Source organism: Mastomys coucha, unplaced genomic scaffold, assembly GCF_008632895.1.
Source record: "Mastomys coucha isolate ucsf_1 unplaced genomic scaffold, UCSF_Mcou_1 pScaffold5, whole genome shotgun sequence".
Lineage (NCBI taxonomy): Eukaryota > Metazoa > Chordata > Mammalia > Rodentia > Muridae > Mastomys > Mastomys coucha.
In genome coordinates, this window is record NW_022196911.1 from 97,887,677 (window position 1) to 97,893,676 (window position 6,000).

Consider the following 6,000-nt stretch of genomic DNA (forward strand, 5'->3'; position numbering starts at 1 on the left):
CAGCATCTGTCCGGAGGCAGGGGACATGCCTTACTCCAAACCGGGCTGCCGACACCAGACACCACTTTGCCAGCAAGTGGGGCTTCCCTCCTCTGTTATCAACAAAGAAGGAAATTAACTCTCAAGAAGTGGGGCTTTCTCTCAGTGTGTACTTTCAGCTCTCTTTCACCCAGCATGGTGGGGACCAGGGGCACTAGAGTAGGCTGCCAGGTTTCTTGGGCAAGCTGTATTAAACCTAGAAGGATTTGGACAAGAGAACAGTTCTCATCATTTGGTCCTAGAAAAGCCACAGTGCCCACCCCGGCCCTTCATGCCACTTCTTTTGTTACCATGGATACCAAGTCATGCCAGCTGCGTTGGTGTGCACATCTGCAAAGTGTGTCAGCGGAGCTGAGGATGCTTTTGCAGAATGTCTTCACTATATCATGCCTAACCGCATCTTCAACAAAGGCTACCTGGTAATGCTACTGTGTCACAGGTCAGTGTGAACATGTTAAGGTATATCAAAAGCAGCGTGTTGATGCACAGTTGGGGCGACCCCGAGAGGGACAGGCTTTGGATCAAGGGCTTCAGGGAACAAGACCTTGGCTAGGCTACAACTGCATTCTTTGCTGCAGCCTAGAACCTTTTGATGCTTGCTTCTGTTCTCATGTATCCTGTGCATATATATATATATATATATATATATATATATATATATATATATATATTTACTGTGTTACAGTCTCCGTTTGGAAGGGATTGCTTCCTAGGGCCATAGTACTTCTGCATCCCCTACCCCCTCATGCCAGTGAACCATGGGGTAGCTGCTGGCAGCATCCTGGTCCAAGTGAGTCATTTCTTGGGCCCATGGGTGGGTGTTTATTTTGCAAGCGGCCAAAGGATGCATAAGAATATGATGATGGCACACGCCTTTAATCTCAGCACTTGGGAGGCAGAGGCAGAGACAGGCAGATTTCTGAGTTCCAGGACAGCCAGGGCTATACAGAGAAACCCAGTCTCGAAAAAACAAAAAACAAACAAACACACAAAAAAATGATGAGAGTCTTATCTTCCATCAGTTGAGTCTCATGTAGCCCAGGCTGGCCTAGAGTTTACTGTAGAGTCAAGGATGCCCTTAAACTCCTGACCATCCAGCATCTGCCTACTAAGTGCTGTGGCAGCAGGTGTGCCATACCACACCATGCTTGAGATGAGTTCAGGGATGTGACAATCCCAGGTAATATCTCCAAATTAGGGGAAGGTCCTCATTGCAAATCTCCCTTCTCTGGGGTTGACACTTGCATTATTTGTGGGGTACTAAGCTAGAAACAACCTTAAAATGCTATTTTTAGAGCTGAGTTCATTGAGTTTCTTTGTCAGGAAGGGAAATATTCACTGAGAACATGAGAATAGAAGGTCACTGTCTTCATTGGCCAGCTCAGGTCGGAACGGCTTCTGGATGGGGGAGGGGAGGGCTTCCCATTTGTATTAGCAGAATGAGTGGACACACAGACAGGGGAGTTGAGCTTTTGGTTCTTGTGACTCATGGGTGAATGCCTTTTAAAGAATCTAGAAGTTTCTTTGGTATCTCACAGAACATCCAGAAAGTGTCCAGTATGCTCCAGGTTCAGTGTTAGCATCTCAGTTTTCAGGGAAGCCTGTGTGCCCCTTACCCCCCTGTGCCCCCCAAGTTCATATGTCTGACTCATTCTGTGTGGCAAGCCCACGATCCCCAATAAGACTCCGACCATCCCCTCTCTTTCTTCTCACCTTCATCTCAGTGACCTCTCTCCACTCCAAAGGCATGTGGACAGGAGTACTACACAGCTGAGAAAAGTGGATGCTCATTCCTAGCTGAGCAGCATCAGGAAGAATTTTTCCAGTTTCACAGCAATATCATCCCTGTAGCTATGCACATCTGGGCAAGTCACTTCACTTTCAAGCGCGTTGGTTAACTTTATAAAATGAAGACCAATGTCGTCTTTTTTTCACAAGGTTGCCTTACACGGCATGTGCAGTAGATCAAATGAGTGTTGTACCATAACTGGAAAGCAGGAGGGGCGGGGAAGTATAAAATCTAGGAGGTGGGGAGATGGGTCACTTGGTAGAGTGCTTGCTGTACAAACATGGGGACCTGAGTGAAAAAGCTGGCTGCAGCAGCTGCTTGTACCTTGTGATGGTTTGTATATGCTGGGCCCAGGCAGTGGCACTATGAGAAGGTGTGGCCCTGTTGGAGTAGCTGTGTCACTGTGGGTGTGGGCTTAAGACCCTCACCCTAGCTGCCTGTAACCCAGTCTTCTGCTAGCAGCCTTCAGATGAAGATGTAGAACTCTCAGCTCCTCTTGCATCATGCCTGCCTGGATGCTGCCATGTTCCCACCTTGATGATAATGGACTGAAATGGACTGAACCTCTGAACCTGTAAGACAGCCCCAATTAAATCTTGCCATTATAAGGTTGCCTTGGTCATGGTATCTCATCACAGCAGTAAAAAAAAAAACGCTAACTAAGACACACCTGTAACCCTAGCACCAGGGACAGAGAGAAGGGAGGAAGGATCCTTGGGGCTCACTCACCAGACAGCCCAGCCCAGTCAGTGAGCTCCAAGTTCAGTGAGAGACCCTGTCTCAAAAAAGCCAAGGTGGACACTGAGGAAAGACACTGGAAGTTGACCTCTGACCTCTACACATATGGACACATGGGCACCACAAAAGGGATGGGATTTTTAGAATCACATTTGCTTGTTTGTTTATTTGTGTATGTGTGTGAAAGTGGGCGTGGGTTTGGATGCGTGTGTGTGTCATAGCATTCATGTGGAAGTCAGAAGACCACTTGTGAGAGTCGGCTCTCTCCTACCATGTAGGTTCCTCAGCCAGAACTCAGGTTGTCATGCTTGGCTCTAAAGGCCTTTACCCATTGAGCCATCTCACCAGCCAAAAAGTAGTATTTTATTTGCAAAAATAGACACCCTGTGCTGTAAACTGCTAGCATTTTCTGTGGGTAGCAGTAGCGCTGAATCCGGGGTCCAGAGCCTCAAACATACCAAGGCCACTGCTCTTCCACTGAGCCACACCGCTAGCCACAGAGTGATTTAAAACAAAAACAAAATAAAGCAAACACTTAGGGCTGGAGAGATGGCTCAGTGATGGGCATATACTGCTCTTTCAGAGCAGTTCCTAGGCTCTGCCTATAGGATCTGGATACAGTTCCTAGACCATCCGTCTCCTTCCCATTGGGCATCCATCCATTGGGCATGGTTCTTCCAAGGCCCATCCCAAGGCCCATTCCGTCTCCAGCTCCAGGGCCTCTGATGCCTCTAGCCTCTACAGGCACCTGCATGCATGTGCACATACCCACACGCAAACATATATAATTAAGATAAGATAAAGATTTAATAACGTTATTAACAACAATAAAAACCTAGAGTCACTTAGCTGGTAGAGAAGTGAACGCCCACTCAACCCAGAAGTCTCCACTGTAGTGGAGTGTTGCGGCCACCAGGTGGCAGTGTTGGCAAGCACACTGCTTCTCTAGCGGCTGCCAGGCCTGAATAGGAAGAGTTTTATCCCAGTTTAAACTTTTATTTAGAATGGAGCTACCTTAACAGACCATCTAACACCACGTGTCTTCACCTCAGGAGATCGACAGCCAGAGTAGGGGAAGAACTCTGTCCAAGATCACAGCGTGTTGACGGCAGAGCTCTCTGCCAGGATCGCTGGCATTTGCGCCCCCATCTTCTAGCTGGGAGCAGGACAGGGCAAGCTAGGGCAAGGCAGGACAGGGCAGGGCAGGATGACAGGAACTTGAGAACCCCAGGTTCAATCTTAGCATCTCAGTTTTCAAAGAAGCACGTGGGGCCCCCCCAAAAGCTCTTATACCTGGCTCACAAACCCCACTCCCTGGGGAAAGCAGTCCTGGTGTGCACAAAACCCGAACTGTAAAACCTGTAACTCAATTATGGATTATTTGTCATCTAGCATCATAGGCTATGAGAAATCATAACACCCCCAACCTCAGAGACTCAAGGTACAGCTCTTACATCAGCGCTGTCTCTCTGTCTCTTTGTCTCTCTGGCTCTCTCTCCCCTGTGTCTCATGCACCCTCCTACCTCCACCTCCAAATCTGAGAATTGCAGGCAGGCACCTTTATGCCCGAATTTTCAGTGCTGGAGTACAAAGCCAGGGCTTCCTTCAGGCTATTAAGCACTCTGCCACCTGAGCTATGCCCCAGCCCTTTCTTCTCATACTTTTTATGAGACAAGGTTTCACTGTATAGCTTAGACTGGCTTGGAATTCACTATATAGACTACGTGGCCTCAAATTTACAGCAATCCTCCTGCCTCAGGCTTCATAGTACTTGTGTAGCATGTGAGCTACTACTTCGGGCTGGTGTTTTAAGACAGACTGGGCGGGGCAGTGGTGGCGCAAGCCTTTAGTCCCAGCACTTGGGAGGCAGAGGCAGGCAGATCTCTGAGTTCGAGGCCAGCCTGGTCTACAGAGTGAGTTCCAGGACAGCCAGGGCTACCACAGAGAAACCCTGTCTCAAAAAACTAAAAAACAAACAAACAAAAACAAGAGTCTGTTGTTCTTTTGTAGGATGGATGACAAGGACCTCTATTGCACAGTACTTGTGTAAAAGGTTCTTGGGCCTGTGGGCTGGCTCAGCAGGTAAAAGTGCTTGCTGCCAAGCCTGATACCCGAGTTTGATCCCAGGGACCCACATAATGGAAGGAGAGAATTGGCTCCCCGCAAGATGTTCTGTGACCTCCTCAACTTCATTGGGTATATGCGCCCCGCCCCATACACAGAATAAATGAAAATGTAATTTAAAAAAGAAGGCTCTGCGTGCAGCTTGGCGCCCTAACCTTTAATCCTAACGGGGTCATAAAGGTAGGTGATTATACCCAGTTCAGCTGGGACCACTGGGGTCTAGAGAGGGAAGCGGCTCACCTTGGGGTCACACAGTATTTGCTGAGTCTGAGCTTTTTGCTCTTTGGGAGCTGGTTGGGTTGGGTGGGAGAAGACTGAGGTGACCCACCTCCGTGGTTTGTAACCTCTGAAGGGTCCATTGTCCTGCATGGGGGAGCAGTGCGGAGCTGCAGGCTCTGCGCAGACTCCGAGCCTCCCCTCCCGCTCCCCCAGCAGCAGCTCCCCATGAGTTCCTTTCCAGAGCACTCACTGAGTAGGTTGCTAGTGGAAATGTGGTTTTCAAATTTGGGAAATCTCCATTAAGTCCTTTTATTTAAGGAGGATGTCATTATCACGCCTCCCCGAGGACTATTACGGTTCTATTAGGCAAGGCCGCAGACTTCCTAGGTACTGTCTGGGGTCTGATTCCTGGGCAGGAAAATACGAGACAGGAAGAAGGGGGGCAGGGAGCGCGCGAGAGAAAACGGGATGCGGAGCGGGCAGGAGGGAGGAGAGGAGAGGGGTGAAGAGTCAGAGACTGCGAGAGGGAGCCTGGAAGGCGAGAGGTAGAGCGCGCCCCCTAGTGGTGGTGAGAGCGCGGGGAGTCCCGGGGGCCGAGAGGCAGGCCACCTGCGATTCAAAAGGGAACTGGAGAAAACCTGCCTGGATTCTGCCTTCTGCACAGTCAAGGAGGGGCCGCAGGGGAGTCCCCGTGCCCTCCAGCTGCTGCCCACCCTCGGAGTCTTGGTTCAGATCTTGGGGGGACCTTTAGGATGTCCAGCGACTGAGAAAGAGTTAACTAAGGAAGGCCGTTCTGCAAACCAGGCCTGGGCTCAGGGGCACTGGCCTTCTTGGCCGCCCTGAGACATCATTTGCTCTCCTCCTGGAGCTTCTGAGTGACCTCCAGGGAGGCTTGGCACTAACCTCTGCTCTGTGCTGTGCCCTTGGCACCTGGTAGGTGCTCCGGGCGTGTTTGTGTTCCGACTGAGAGAGATGGGGGAAATGGTTCCTCTGACTCTTCTTGTCTCCTCCTGTACTCAGAGCTAGTCATATGGTTTGAGTTGCTTTCAGCAAAGCTTGCTGACCTTCGATGTCTTCCGATTATCCCACTG

At 49.9% G+C, this 6,000-nt stretch overlaps 1 long non-coding RNA gene across 1 annotated transcript in view; it reads left to right on the forward strand.

The window, feature by feature from the left end:
- The window catches only part of LOC116076942, a 29,136-nt gene extending 28,976 nt beyond the window's left edge, over nt 1-160 (forward strand). Inside the window, exon 5 of the long non-coding RNA XR_004113139.1 lies at nt 4-160. This is a non-coding gene — a long non-coding RNA (uncharacterized LOC116076942). The remainder of the gene's footprint in view (nt 1-3) is intronic.
- Nucleotides 161-6,000: the final 5,840 nt, after the last annotated feature.